This window comes from Pan troglodytes, chromosome 16, assembly GCF_028858775.2.
Source record: "Pan troglodytes isolate AG18354 chromosome 16, NHGRI_mPanTro3-v2.0_pri, whole genome shotgun sequence".
In the NCBI taxonomy this organism is placed as follows: Eukaryota; Metazoa; Chordata; class Mammalia; order Primates; family Hominidae; genus Pan; species Pan troglodytes.
Genome location: NC_072414.2, coordinates 417,935 through 435,940, shown reverse-complemented (window position 1 = coordinate 435,940; position 18,006 = coordinate 417,935).

The window sequence follows — 18,006 nt, the reverse complement described above, 5'->3', positions numbered from 1 at the left end:
GAGATAGAGGTGTAGATATTTCCATCTTTATACAGATAGCGGTGTAGACATTTCCATGTTTATACAGATAGCGGTGTAGATATTTCCATATTTATACAGATAGCGGTATAGTTATTTCCATGTTTATACACATAGCGGTGTAGACATTACCATGTTTATGCAGATAGCGGTGTAGATATTTCCATGTCTACAGAGATGGCGGTGTAGGAATTTCCATGTTTATAGAGATAGTGTTGTAGATATATCCATGTTTATACCGATACTGGTGTAGGTATTTCCATGTTTATAAGGATAGCTGTGTTGGTATTTCCATGTTTATACAGATAGCGGTGTAGATATTTCTATCTTTATGCAGCTTGCGGTATAGATATTTCCATCTTTACACAGATGGCAGTGAAGAAATTTCCATGTTTAAAGAGATAGCGGTGTTTGTATTTCCATGTTTATAGAGATAGTGGTGTAGATATTTCCATGCTTATACAGAAAGTGGTGTAGGTATTTCCATGTTTATACAGATAGCGGTGTACATATTTCCATATTTATACAGAAAGCGGTGTAGTTATTTCCATGTTTATACAGATCATGGTGTACATATTTCCATGTTTACACAAATAGCGTTGTAGATATTTCCATGTTTATTCAGATAGCGATGTAGATATTTCCATGTTTATACAGATCACGGTGTAGATATTTCTCTCTACAGATGGCAGTGAAGACATTTGCATGTTTATACAGATGGCGCTGTAGAGATTTCCATGATTATATACATGGCGGTGTAGATATTTCCTTGTTTATGTAAATGGCGGGGAAGATATCTCCATGTTTATAGAGATGGCGGTGTATATATTTCCATGTTTCTGCAGATAGCGGTGTTGGTATTTCCGTGTTTATACAGATAGCGGTGTAGATATTTCCATGTTTATACTGATCATGGTGTAGATATTTCCATGTTTATAGAGATGGCGGTGTAGATATTTCCACGTTTATACAGATCACGGTGTAGGTATTTCCATGTTTATACAGATCGCGGTGTAGATATTTCCATGTTTATACAGATCATGGTGTAGATATTTCCATGTTTATACAGATCGTGGTGTTGATATTACCATGTTTATAGGGATAGCGGTGCAAATATTTCCAATTTTATACAGATAGCGGTGTAGTTATTAGCATGTTTATACAGATAGCGCTGTAGATATTTCCATGTATAAACAGATGTCTGTGTATATATTTCCATGTTTAAACAGATGGCGGTGTAGATATTTCCTTGTTTATGCAAATAGCGGTGTTATTTCCATGTTTATACAGATAGCGTTGTAGATATTTCCATGTATATACAGATGGCTGTGTAGATATTTCCATGTTTATACAGATGGCTGTGTAGATATTTCCATGTTTATACAGATGACTTTGTAGGTATTTCCATGTTTATACAGATGGCGGTTTAGGTATTTCCATGTTTATAGAGATAGCTGTGTGGATATATCCATGTTTATACAGATAGCGGTGTGGATACTTCCATTTTTATACAGACAGCAGTGGAGATATATCCATGTTTATACACATAGCGGAGTACATATTTCCATGTTTATAGAGACTACGGTGTAGGTATTTCCATGTTTATGTAGATAGCGGTGCAGATATTTCCATGTTTATACAGATGCCTATGCAGATATTTCCATATTTATACAGAGGGCTATGTAGATATTTCCATGTTTATACAGATGGCAGTGTAGATATTTCCATGTTCCTACACATGACTGTGTAGGTATTTCCATGTTTATACAGATGGCTTTGTAGATATTTCCATGTTTATAGAGATAGCGGTGCAGATATTTCCATGTTTATGCAGATACCGGTGTATATATTTCCATGTTTATACAGACCACAGTGTAGATATTTCCATGTTTATAGAGATAGCGGTGTAGATATTTCCATGTTTATACAGATAGCGGTGTAAATATTTCCATGTTTATACAGATCGTGGTGTAGATACTTCCATGTTTATACAGATACCGGTGTAGAAATTTCCATGTTTATACAGACCGCAGTGTAGATATTTCCATGTTTATACAGATAGCGGTGTAGAGATTTCCATGTTTGTACAGATGGCGGTGTTGATGTTTCCATCTATACACAGATTGCCGTGTAGGTATTTCCATGTGTATACAGATGGCATTGTAGATATTTCCATGTTTATACAGATGGTGGTGTAGATATTTCCATGTTTATACAGATGACTGTATAGGTATTTCCATGTTTTTACTGATGGCATTGCAGATATTTCCATGTTTATAGAGATAGCAGTGTAGATATTTCCATGTTTATACAGATGGCGGTGTACATATTTCCATGTTTATAGAGATAGCGGTGTAGATATTTCCATATTTCTACAGATAACGGTGTAGATATTTCCATGTTTATACAGATAGCAGTGTAAATATTTCCATGTTTATACAGATCACGGTGTAGATATTTCCATGTTTATAGAGATAGCGGTGTAGATATTTCAATGTTTATACAGATAGCGGTTTAGATATTTCCATGTTTATACAGACTGCGGTGTAAATATTTCCATGTTTATACAGATGGCGGTGCAGATATTTCCATGGATATGTAGATGGCGGTGTAGATTTTCCATGTTTATACAGATAGCGGTGTAGTTATTTCCATGTTTATATTGATAGCGGTGTAGACATTTCCATGTATATACACATGGCTGTGTATTTATTTCCATGTTTATACAGATGGCCGTGTAGATATTTCCATGTTTATACCAATAACTTTGTAAGTATTTCCATGTTTTTACAGAAGGCGGTGTAGATATTTCGATGTTTATAGAGATAGCAGTGGAGATATTTCCATGTTTATAGAGATAGCGGTGTAGATATTTCCACGTTTATACTGATTGCGGTGTAGATATTTCCATGTTTATAGAGATGGCGGTGTAGATATTTCCATTTTCATAGAGATTGCGGTGTTGATTATTGCATGTTTATAGAGATAGCGGTGTGGATATTTCCATGTTTATACAGATAGGGGTGTAGATATTTCCATGTTTATAGAGATGGCGGTGTAGATATTTCCATGTTTATACAGATCACGGTGTAGATATTTCCATGTTTATACAGATTGCGGTGTTGATATTACCATGTTTATAGGGATAGCGGTGCAAATATTTCCACATTTATACAGATAGCGGTGTAGTTATTAGCATGTTTATACAGATAGCGGTGTAGATATTTCCATGTATACACAGATGTCTGTGTATATATTTCCATGTTTAAACAGATGGCGGTGTAGATATTTCCTTGTTTATACAAATAGCGGTGTAGTTATTTCCATGTTTATACAGATAGCGGTGTAGATATATCCATGTATATACAGATGGCTGTGTAGATATTTCCATGTTTATACAGATGGCTATGGAGATATTTCCATGTTTATACAGATGACTTTGTAGGTATTTCCATGTTTATACAGACAGCAGTTTAGATATTTCCATGTTTATACACATAGCGGTGTACATATATCCATGTTTATAGAGACAGCGGTGTAGTTATTTCCATGTTTATACAGATAGCAGTGCAGATATTTCCATGTTTATACAGATGCCTATGCAGGTATTTCCATATTTATACAGAGGGCTGTGTAGATATTTCCATGTTTATACAGATGGCTGTGTAGATATTTCCATGTTCCTACACATGACTGTGTAGGTATTTCCATTTTTATACAGATGGCTTTGTAGATATTTCCATGTTTATAGAGATATCGGTGCAGATATTTCCATGTTTATACAGATACCGGTGTAGATATTTCCATGTTTATACAGACCGCAGTGTAGATATTTCCATGTTTATAGAGATAGCTGTGTAGATATTTCCATGTTTATACAGATAGCGGTGTAGATATTTCCATGTTTATACAGATCGAGGTGTAGATATTTCCATGTTTATACAGACAGCAGTTTAGATATTTCCATGTTTATACACATAGCGGTGTACATGTATCCATGTTTATAGAGACAGCGGTGTAGGTATTTCCATGTTTATACAGATAGCAGTGCAGATATTTCCATGTTTATACAGAAGCCTATGCAGATATTTCCATATTTATACAGAGGGCTGTGTAGATATTTCCATGTTTATACAGATGGCAGTGTAGATATTTCCATGTTGCTACACATGACTGTGTAGGTATTTCCATGTTTATACAGATGGCTTTGTAGATATTTCCATGTTTATAGAGATAGCGGTGCAGATATTTCCATGTTTATACAGATACCGGTGTAGATATTTCCATGTTTTTACAGACCGCAGTGTAGATATTTCCATGTTTATAGAGATAGCGGTGTAGATATTTCCATGTTTGTACAGATGGCAGTGTTGATGTTTCCATCTATACACAGATTGCCGTGTAGGTATTTCCATGTTTATACAGATGGCATTGTAGATATTTCCATGTTTATACAGATGGTGGTGTAGATATTTCCATGTTTATACAGATGACTGTATATGTATTTCCATGTTTTTACAGATGGCATTGTAGATATTTCCATGTTTATAGAGATAGCAGTTTTGATATTTCCATGTTTATACAGATGGCGGTGTAGATATTTCCATGTTTATAGAGAGCGGTGTAGATATTTCCATGTTTATAGAGATAGCGGTGTAGATATTTCCATATTTATACAGATAACGGTGTAGATATTTCCATGTTTATACAGATAGCGGTGTAAATATTTCCATGTTTATACAGATCACGGTGTAGTTATTTCCATGTTTATAGAGATAGTGGTGTAGATATTTCCATGTTTATACAGATAGCAGTTTAGATATTTCCCTGTTTATACAGACCGCGGTGTAGATATTTCCATGTTTATACAGATAGCTGTGCAGATATTTCCATGTTTGTACAGATGGCGGTGTTGATATTTCCATCTATACACAGATGACCGTGTAGATATTTCCAAGTTTATACAGACGGCGGCGCAGATATTTCCATGGATATGTAGATGGCGGTGTAGATATTTCCATGTTTATACAGATAGCGGTGTAGTTATTTCCATGTTTATATAGATAGCGATGTAGATATTTCCATGTATAAACAGATGTCTGTGTAGATATTTCCATGTTTAAACAGATGGTGGTGTATATATTTCCTTGTTTATACAAATAGCGGTGTATTTATTTCCATGTTTATACAGATAGCGGTGTAGATATTTCCATGTATATACAGACGGCTGTGAAGATATTTCCATGTTTATACAGATGGCTGTGTAGATATTTCCATGTTTATACAGATAGCGGTGTAAATATTGCCATGTTTATACAGATGACTTTGTAGATATTTCCATGTTTATAGAGATAGCGGTGTAGATATTTCCATGTTTATACAGATAGCGGTGTACATATTTCCATGTTTATACAGATCGTGGTGTAGATATTTCCATGTTTATACAGATACCGGTGTAGAAATTTCCATGTTTATACAGACCGCAGTGTAGATATTTCCATGTTTATACAGATATCGGTGTAGAGATTTCCATGTGTGTACAGATGGCGGTGTTGATGTTTCCATGTATACACAGATTCCCGTGTAGGTATTTCCGTGTGTATACAGATGGCATTGTAGATATTTCCATGTTTATACAGATGGTGGTGTAGATATTTCCATGTTTATACAGATGACTGTATAGGTATTTCCATGTTTTTACTGATGGCATTGCAGATATTTCCATGTTTATAGAGATCGCAGTGTAGATATTTCCATGTTTATACAGATGGCGGTGTACATATTTCCATGTTTATAGAGATAGCGGTGTAGATATTTCCATATTTATACAGATAACTGTGTAGATATTTCCATGTTTATACAGATAGCAGTGTAAATATTTCCATGTTTATACAGATCACGGTGTAGATATTTCCATGTTTATAGAGATAGCGGTGTAGATATTTCAATGTTTATAGAGATAGCGGTTTAGATATTTCCATGTTTATACAGACCGCGGTGTAAATATTTCCATTTTTATACAGATGGCGGTGCAGATATTTCCATGGATATGTAGATGGCGGTGTAGATATTTCCATGTTTATACAGATAGCGGTGTAGTTATTTCCATGTTTATATTGAAAGCGGTGTAGGTATTTCCATGTATATACACATGGCTGTGTATTTATTTCCATGTTTATACAGATGGCCGTGTAGATACTTCCATGTTTATACCGATAACTTTGTAAGTATTTCCATGTTTATACAGATGGCGGTGTAGATATTTCGATGTTTATAGAGATAGCAGTGGAGATATTTCCATGTTTATAGAGATAGCGGTGTAGATATTTCCACGTTTATACTGATTGCGGTGTATATATTTCCATGTTTATAGAGATGGCGGTGTAGATATTTCCATTTTCATAGAGATTGCGGTGTTGATTATTCCATGGTTATAGAGATAGCGGTGTGGATATTTCCATGTTTATACAGATAGGGGTGTAGATATTTCCATGTTTATAGAGATGGCGGTGTAGATATTTCCATGTTTATACAGATCACGGTGTAGATATTTCCATGTTTATACAGATCGCGGTGTTGATATTACCATGTTTATAGGGATAGCGGTGCAAATATTTCCAAATTTATACAGATAGCGGTGTTGATATTACCATGTTTATAGGGATAGCGGTGCAAATATTTCCACATTTATACAGATAGCGGTGTAGTTATTAGCATGTTTATACAGATAGCGGTGTAGATATTTCCATGTATAAACAGATGTCTGTGTTTATATTTCCGTGTTTAAACAGATGGCGGTGTAGATATTTCCTTGTTTATACAAATAGTGGTGTACTTATTTCCATGTTTATACAGATAGCGGTGTAGATATTTCCATGTATATACAGATGGCTTTGTAGATATTTCCATGTTTATACAGATGGCTGTGGAGATATTTCCATGTTTATACAGATGACTTTGTAGGTATTTCCATGTTTATACAGATGGCGGTGTGGGTATTTCGATGTTTACAGAGATAGCTGTGTAGATATTTCCATGTTTATACAGATAGCGGTATAGATATTTCCGTGTTTATACAGATCGAGGTGTAGATATTTCCATGTTTATACAGACAGCAGTGGAGATATTTCCATGTTTATACACATAGCGGTGTACATATATCCATGTTTATAGAGACAGCGGTGTAGGTATTTCCATGTTTATACAGATAGCAGTGCAGATATTTCCATGTTTATACAGATGCCTATGCAGATATTTCCATATTTATACAGAGGGCTGTGTAGATATTTCCATGTTTATACAGATGGCAGTGTAGATATGTCCAGGTTCCTACACATGACTGTGTAGGTATTTCCATTTTTATACAGATGGCTGTGTAGATATTTCCATGTTTATACAGATAGCTTTGTAGATATCTCCATGTTTATACAGATCGTTTTGTAGATATTTCCATGTTTATACAGATCGCGGTGTAGATATTTCCATGTTTATACAGATAGCGGTGTAGATATTTCCATGTTTTTACAGATATCGGTGTAGATATTTCCATGTTTACACAGATTGCGGTGTAGATATTTCCATCTTTCTACAGGTGACATTGTAGATATTTCCATGTTTATACAGATGGCGGTGTAGATATTTCCATGTTTGTATAGATGGTGGTGTAGATATTACCATGTTCATACAGATAGCGGTTTAGATATTTCCATGTTTATAGAGATAGCGGTGTAGGTATTTCCATGTTTATGGACATAGCGGTGTAGATATTTCCATGTTTATATAAATGGCGTTGTAGATATTTCCATGTTTATACCAATAGCGGTGTTGGTATTTCCACGTTTATACAGATAGCGATGAAGATATTTCCACGTTTATACAGCTCGTGGTGCAGATATTTATATCTTTATACAGATGGCATTGTAGATATTTCCTTATTCACACAGATGGCGGTGTAGATGTTTCCATGTTTATACAGATGGCGGAGTAGTTAGTTCCATGTTTATGGAGATGGCAGTGTAGATATTTTCATGTTTATAGAGATGGTGGTGTAGATATTTCCATATTTATACAGATAGCGGTGTAGATATTTCCATGTTTTTACAGATAGCGGTTTAGATATTTCCATGTTTATAGAGATAGCGGTGTAGTTATTTCCATGTTTATAGACATAGCGGTGTAGATATTTCCATGTTTATATAGATGGCGTTGTAGATATTTCCATGTTTATACCGATAGCGGTGTTGCTATTTCCACGTTTATACAGATAGCGATGTAGATGTTTCCATGTTTATACAGCTCACGGTGCAGATATTTATATCTTTATACAGATGGCATTGTAGATATTTCCTTATTCACACAGATGGCGGTGTAGATGTTTCCATGTTTATACAGACGGCGGAGTATTTAGTTCCATGTTTATGGAGATGGCAGTGTAGATATTTTCATGTTTATAGAGATGGTGGTGTAGATATTTCCATCTTTATACAGATAGCGGTGTAGATAATTCCATGTTTATACAGATAGCGGTTCAGATATTTCCATGTTTATAGAGATAGCGGTGTAGGTATTTCCAAGTTTATAGACATAGCGGTGTAGATATTTCCATGTTTATATAGATGGCGTTGTAGATATTTCCATGTTTATACCGATAGCGTTGTTGCTATTTCCACGTTTATACAGATAGCGATGTAGATGTTTCCATGTTTATACAGCTCACGGTGCAGATATTTATATCTTTATACAGATGGCATTGTAGATATTTCCTTATTCACACAGATGGCGGTGTAGATGTTCCCATGTTTATACAGATGGCGGAGTGGTTAGTTCCATGTTTATGGAGATGGCAGTGTAGATACTTTCATGTTTATAGAGATGGCGGTGTAGATATTTCCATGTTTATAGAGATAGCAGTGTAGATATTTACATGTTTATACAGATGGCTGTGTAGATATTTACATGTGTATACAGATGGCATTGTAGATATTTCCATGTTTATACAGATGACTGTATAGGTATTTCCATGTTTTTACAGATGGCAGTGCAGATATTTCCATGTTTATAGAGATAGCGGTGTAGATATTTCCATGTTTGTACAGATGGCGGTGTTGATATTTCCATCTATACACAGATGGCCGTGTAGATATTTCCATGTTTATACAGATGGCGGCGTAGGTATTTCCATGGACATGCAGATGGCGGTGTAGATATTTCCATGTTTATACAGATAGCGGTGTAGATATTTCCATGTTTACACAGATGGTGGTGTAGATATTTCCGGGATTATACACATGGCGGAGTAGATACTTCCATCTTTATGGAGATGGCAGTGTAGATATTTTCATGTTTATAGAGTTGGCGGTGTAGATATTTCCATATTTATAGAGATATCGGTGTAGATATTTCCATCTTTCTACAGATGGCAGTGTAGATATTTCCATGTTTATACAGATGGTGGTGTAGATATTTCCATATTTATACAGATGTCTGTGTAGATATTTCCATGTGTATACAGATGGTATTGTAGTTATTTCCATGTTTACACAGATGGTGGTGTAGATATTTCCATGTTTATTCAGATGACTGTGTAGATATTTCCATGTTTTTACCGATGGCAGTGTAGATACTTCAGTGTTTATAGAGATGGCGCTGTAGATATTTCCATGTTTATACAGATCGCGGTGTAGATATTTCCATGTTTATACAGATAGCGGTGTAGATATTTCCATGTTTTTACAGATATCGGGGTAGATATTTCCATGTTTACTAAGATTGCGGTGTAGATATTTCCATCTATCTACAGATGGCATGGTAGATATTTCCATGTTTATACAGATGGCGGTGTAGCTATTTCCATGTTTATATAGATGGTTGTGTAGATATTACCATGTTTATACAGATAGCGGTGTAGCTATTTCCATGTTTATACAGATCGTGGTGAAGATATTTCCATGTTTATACAGATCGCGGTGTAGATATTTCCATGTTCATAGAGATAGCTGTGTAGATATTTCCATGTTTATACAGATAGCGGTGTAGATATCTCCATGTTTATACAGATCGTGGTGTAGATATTTCCATGGTTATACAGATCGCGGTGTAGATTTTTCCATGTTTATACAGATAGCGGCGTAGATATTTCCATGTTTTTACAGATACCGTGTAGATATTTCCATGTTTACACAGATTGCGGTGTAGATATTTCCATCTTTCTACAGATGGCATTATAGATATTTCCATGTTCATACAGATGGCGGTGTAGATATTTCCATGTTTATATAGATGGTGGTGTAGATATTACCATGTTCATACAGATAGCAGCTTAGATATTTCCATGTTTATAGAGATAGCGGTGTAGGTATTTCCATGTTTATAGACATAGCGGTGTAGATATTTCCATGTTTATATAGATGGCGTTGAAGATATTTCCATGTTTATACCGATAGCGGTGTTGTTATTTCCACGTTTATACAGATAGCGATGAAGATATTTCCATGTTTATACAGCTCACGGTGCAGATATTTATATCTTTATACAGATGGCATTGTAGATATTTCCTTATTCACACAGATGGCGGTGTAGATGTTTCCATGTTTATACAGATGGCGGAGTAGTTAGTTCCATGTTTATGGAGATGGCAGTGTAGATATTTTCATGTTTATAGTGATGGTGGTGTAGATATTTCCATGTTTATATACATGGTTGTGTAGATATTACCATGTTTATACAGATAGCTGGGTAGATATTTCCATGTTTATACAGATCGTGGTGAAGTTATTTCCATGTTTATACAGATCGCGGTGTAGATATTTCCATGTTTATACAGATCGCGGTGTAGATATTTCCAAGTTTATACAGATAGCGGTGTAGATATTTCCATGTTTATACGGATAGCGGTTTAGATATTTCCATGTTTATAGAGATAGCGGTGTAGGTATTTCCATGTTTATAGACATAGCGGTGTAGATATTTCCATGTTTATATAGATTGCGTTGTAGATATTTCCACGTTTATACCGATAGCGGTGTTGGTATTTCCACGTTTATACAGATAGCGATGTAGATATTTCCATGTTTATGCAGCTCGCGGTGCAGATATTTATATCTTTATACAGATGGCATTGTAGATATTTCCTTATTCACACAGATGGAGGTGTAGATGTTTCCATGTTTATACAGATGGCGGAGTAGTTAGTTCCATGTTTATGGAGATGGCAGTGTAGATACTTTCATGTTTATAGAGATGGCGGTGTAGATATTTCCATGTTTATAGAGATAGCAGTGTAGATATTTACATGTTTATACAGATGGCTGTGTAGATATTTCCATGTGTATACAGATGGCATTGTAGATATTTCCATGTTTATACAGATGACTGTATAGGTATTTCCATGTTTTTACAGATGGCAGTGCAGATGTTTCCATGTTTATAGAGATAGCGGTGTAGATATTTCCATGTTTGTACAGATGGCGGTGTTGATATTTCCATCTATACACAGATGGCCGTGTAGATATTTCCATGTTTATACAGATGGCGGCGTAGGTATTTCCATGGACATGCAGATGGCAGTGTAGATATTTCCATGTTTATACAGATAGCGGTGTAGATATTTCCATGTTTACACAGATGGTGGTGTAGATATTTCCGGGATTATACACATGGCGGAGTAGATACTTCCATCTTTATGGAGATGGCACTGTAGATATTTTCATGTTTATAGAGATGGCGGTGTAGATATTTCCATATTTATAGAGATAGCGGTGTAGATATTTCCATCTTTCTACAGATGGCAGTGTAGATATTTCCATGTTTATACAGATGGCGGTGTAGATATTTCCATATTTATACAGATGTCTGTGAAGATATTTCCATGTGTATACAGATGGTATTGTATCTATTTCCATGTTTATACAGATGGTGGTGTAGATATTTCCATGTTTATTCAGATGACTGTGTAGATATTTCCATGTTTTTACAGATGGCAGTGTAGATATTTCAATGTTTATAGAGATGGCGCTGTAGATATTTCCATGTTTATACAGATCGTGGTGTAGATATTCCATGTTTATACAGATAGCGGTGTAGAAATTTACATGTTGTTACAGATATCGGTGTAGATATTTCCATGTTTACACAGATTGCGGTGTAGATAATTCCATCTTTCTACAGATGGCATTGTAGATATTTCAATGTTTATACAGATGGCGGTGTAGATATTTCCATGTTTATATAGATGGTGGTGTAGATATTACCATGTTTATACAGATAGCGGTGTAGATATTTTCATGTTTATACAGATCGTGGTGAAGATATTTCCATGTTTACACAGATTGCGGTGTAGATATTTCCATCTTTCTACAGATGGCATTGTAGATATTTCCATGTTTATACAGATGGCAGCGTAGATATTTCCATGGACATGCAGATGGCGGTGTAGATATTTCCATGTTTATGCAGATAGCGGTGTAGATATTTCCATGTTTACACAGATGGTGGTGTAGATATTTCCGGGATTCTACACATGGCGGAGTAGATACTTCCATCTTTATGGAGATGGCAGTGTAGATATTTTCATGTTTATAGACATGGCGGTGTAGATATTTCCATGTTTATATAGATGGTGGTGTAGATATTACCATGTTCATACAGATAGCGGTTTAGATATTTCCATGTTTATAGAGATAGCGGTGTAGGTATTTCCATGTTTATAGACATAGCGGCGCAGATATTTCTATGTTTATATAGATGGCGTTGTAGAAATTTCCATGTTTATACCGATAGCGGTGTTGGTATTTCCCCGTTTATAGAGATAGCGATGAAGATATTTCCATGTTTATACAGCTCGCGGTGCAGATATTTATATCTTTATACAGATGGCATTGTAGATATTTCCTTATTCACACAGATGGTGGTGTAGATGTTTCCATGTTTATACAGATGGCGGAGTAGTTAGTTCCATGTTTATGGAGATGGCAGTGTAGATATTTTCACGTTTATAGAGATGGTGGTGTAGATATTTCCATGTTTATACAGATAGCGGTGTAGATATTTCCATGTTTATACAGATAGCGGTTTAGATATTTCCATGTTTATAGACATAGCGGTGTAGTTATTTCCATGTTTATAGACATAGCTGTGTAGATATTTCCATGTTTATACAGATGGCGTTGTAGATATTTCCATGTTTATACCGATAGCGGTGTTGGTATTTCCACGTTTATACAGATAGCGATGTAGATGTTTCCATGTTTATACAGCTCACGGTGCAGATATTTATATCTTTATACAGATGGCATTGTAGATATTTCCTAATTCACACAGATGGCGGTGTAGATGTTTCCATGTTTATACAGATGGCGGAGTAGTTAGTTCCATGTTTATGGACATGGCATTGTAGATACTTTCATGTTTATAGAGATGGCGGTGTAGATATTTCCATGTTTATAGAGATAGCAGTGTAGATATTTACATGTTTATACAGATGGCTGTGTAGATATTTCCATGTGTATACAGATGGCATTGTAGATATTTCCATGTTTATACAGATGACTGTATAGGTATTTCCATGTTTTTACAGATGGCAGTGCAGATATTTCCATGTTTATAGAGATAGCGGTGTAGATATTTCCATGTTTGTACAGATGGCGGTGTTGATATTTCCATCTATACACAGATGGCCGTGTAGATATTTCCATGTTTATACAGATGGCGGCGTAGATATTTCCATGGACATGCAGATGGCGGTGTAGATATTTCCATGTTTATACAGATAGCGGTGAAGATATTTCCATGTTTACACAGATGGTGGTGTAGATATTTCCGGGATTATACACATGGCGGAGTAGATACTTCCATCTTTATGGAGATGGCAGTGTAGATATATTCATGTTTATAGAGTTGGCGGTGTAGATATTTCCATATTTATAGAGATAGCGGTGTAGATATTTCCATCTTCCTACAGATGGCAGTGTAGATATTTCCATGTTTATACAGACGGTGGTGTAGATATTTCCATATTTATACAGATGTCTGTGTAGATATTTCCAAGTGTATACAGATGGTATTGTAGCTATTTCCATGTTTAAGCAGATGGTGGTGTATATATTTCCATCTTTATCCAGATGACTGTGTAGATATTTCCATGATTTACAGATAGCAGTGTAGATACTTCAATGTTTATAGAGGTGGCGCTGTAGATATTTCCATGTTGATACAGATCGCGGTGTAGATATTTCCATGTTTATACAGATATCGGTGTAGATATTTCCATGTTTATACAGATCGCGGTGTAGATATTTCCATGTTTATACAGATATCGGTGTAGATATTTCCATGTTTTTACAGATATCGGGGTAGATATTTCCATGTTTACACAGATTGCGGTGTAGATATTTCCATCTTTCTACAGATGGCATTGGAGATATTTCCATGTTTATACACATGGCGGTGTAGATATTTCCATGTTTATATAGATGGTGGTGTAGATATTACCATGTTCATACAGATAGCGGTTTAGATTTTTCCATGTTTATAGAGATAGCGGTGTAGGTATTTCCATGTTTATAGACATAGCGGTGTACATATTTCCATGTTTATATAGATGGCGTTGTAGATATTTCCATGTTTATACCGATAGCGGTGTTGGTATTTCCACGTTTATACAGATAGCGATGAAGATATTTCCATGTTTATACAGCTCGCGGTGCAGATATTTATATCTTTATACAGATGGCATTGTAGATATTTCCTTATTCACACAGATGGCGGTGTAGATGTTTCCATGTTTATACAGATGGCGGAGTAGTTAGTTCCATGTTTATGGAGATGGCATTGTAGATATTTTCATGTTTATAGAGATGGTGGTGTAGATATTTCCATGTTTATACAGATAGCGGTGTAGATATTTCCATGTTTATACAGATAGCGGTGTAGATATTTCCATGTTTATACAGATAGCGGTTTAGATATTTCCATGTTTATAGAGATAGCGGTGTAAGTATTTCCATGTTTATAGACATAGCGGTGTAGATATTTCCATGTTTATATAGATGGCGTTGTAGTTATTTCCATGTTTATACCGATAGCGGTGTTGCTATTTCCACGTTTATACAGATAGCGATGTAGATGTTTCCATGTTTATACACCTCACGGTGCAGATATTTATATCTTTATACAGATGGCATTGTAGATATTTCCTTATTCACACAGATGGCGGTGTAGATGTTTCCATGTTTATACAGATGGCGGAGTAGTTAGTTCCATGTTTATGGAGATGGCAGTGTAGATACTTTCATGTTTATAGAGATGGCGGTGTAGATATTTCCATGTTTATAGAGATAGCAGTGTAGATATTTACATGTTTATACAGATGGCTGTGTAGATATTTCCATGTGTATACAGATGGCATTGTAGATATTTCCATGTTTATACAGATGACTGTATAGGTATTTCCATGTTTTTACAGATGGCAGTGCAGATATTTCCATGTTTATAGGGATAGCGGTGTAGATATTTCCATGTTTGTACAGATGGCGGTGTTGATATTTCCATCTATACACAGATGGCCGTGTAGATATTTCCATGTTTATACAGATGGCGGCGTAGATATTTCCATGGACATGCAGATGGCGGTGTAGATATTTCCATGTTTATACAGATAGCGGTGTAGATATTTCGATGTTTACACAGATGGTGGTGTAGATATTTCCGGGATTATACACATGGCGGAGTAGATACTTCCATCTTTATGGAGATGGCAGTGTAGATATTTTCATGTTTATAGAGTTGGCGGTGTAGATATTTCCATATTTATAGAGATAGCGGTGTAGATATTTCCATCTTTCTACAGATGGCAGTGTAGATATTTCCATATTTATACAGATGGTGGTGTAGATATTTCCATATTTATACAGATGTCTGTGTAGATATTTCCATGTGTATACAGATGGTATTGTATCTATTTCCATGTTTATACAGATGGTGGTGTAGATATTTCCATGTTTATTCAGATGACTGTGTAGATATTTCCATGTTTTTACAAATGGCAGTGTAGATACTTCAATGTTTATAGAGATGGCGCTGTAGATATTTCCATGTTTATACAGATCGCGGTGTAGATATTTCCATGTTTATACAGATAGCGGTGTAGATATTTCCATGTTTTTACAGATATCGGGGTAGATAGTTCCATGTTTACACAGATTGCGGTGTAGATATTTCCATCTATCTACAGATGGCATGATAGATGTTTCCATGTTTATACAGATGGCGGTTTAGATATTTCCATGTTTATATAGATGGTTGTGTAGATATTACCATGTTTATACAGATAGCGGTGTAGATATTTCCATGTTTTTACAGATATCGGTGTAGATATTTCCATGTTTACACAGATTGCGGTGTAGATATTTCCATCTTTCTACAGATGGCATTGTAGATATTTCCATGTTTATACAGATGGCGGTGTAGATATTTCCATGTTTATATAGATGGTGGTGTAGATATTACCATGTTCTTACAGATAGCGGCTTAGATATTTCCATGTTTATAGAGATAGCGGTGTAGGTATTTCCATGTTTATAGACATAGCTGTGTAGATATTTCCATGTTTATATAGATGGCGTTGTAGGTATTTCCATGTTTATACCGATAGCGGTGTTGTTATTTCCACGTTTGTACAGATAGCGATGAAGATATTTCCATGTTTATACAGCTCACGGTGCAGATATTTATATCTTTATACAGATGGCATTGTAGATATTTCCTTATTCACACAGATGGCGGTGTAGATGTTTCCATGTTTATACAGATGGCGGAGTACTTAGTTCCATGTTTATGGAGACGGCAGTGTAGATATTTTCATGTATATAGAGATGGTGGTGTAGATATTTCCATGTTTATACAGATAGCGGTGTAGATATTTCCATGTTTATACAGATAGCGGTTTAGATATTTCCATGTTTATAGAGATAGCGGTGTAGGTATTTCCATGTTTATAGACATAGCAGTGTAGATATTTCCATGTTTATATAGATGGCGTTGTAGATATTTCCATGTTTATACCGATAGCGGTGTTGGTATTTCCACGTTTATACCGATAGCGATGTAGATGTTTCCATGTTTATACAGCTCACGGTGCAGATATTTATATCTTTATACAGATGGCATTGTAGATATTTCCTTATTCACACAGATGGCGGTGTAGATGTTTCCATGTTTATACAGATGGCGGAGTAGTTAGTTCCATGTTTATGGAGATGGCAGTGTAGATACTTTCATGTTTATAGAGATGGCGGTGTAGATATTTCCATGTTTATAGAGATAGCAGTGTAGATATTTACATGTTTATACAGATGGCTGTGTAGATATTTCCATGTGTATACAGATGGCATTGTAGATATTTCCATGTTTATACAGATGACTGTATAGGTATTTCCATGTTTTTACAGATGGCAGTGCAGATATTTCCATGTTTATAGAGATAGCGGTGTAGATATCTCCATGTTTGTACAGATGGCGGTGTTGATATTTCCATCTATACACAGATGGCCGTGTAGATATTTCCATGTTTATACAGATGGCGGCGTAGATATTTCCATGGACATGCAGATGGCGGTGTAGATATTTCCATGTTTATACAGATAGCGGTGAAGATATTTCCATGTTTACACAGATGGTGGTGTAGATATTTCCGGGATTATACACATGGCGGAGTAGATACTTCCATCTTTATGGAGATGGCAGTGTAGATATATTCATGTTTATAGAGTTGGCGGTGTAGATATTTCCATATTTATAGAGATAGCGGTGTAGATATTTCCATCTTCCTACAGATGGCAGTGTAGATATTTCCATGTTTATACAGATGGTGGTGTAGATATTTCCATATTTATACAGATGTCTGTGTAGATATTTCCATGTGTATACAGATGGTATTGTAGCTATTTCCATGTTTAAGCAGATGGTGGTGTAGATATTTCCATCTTTATCCAG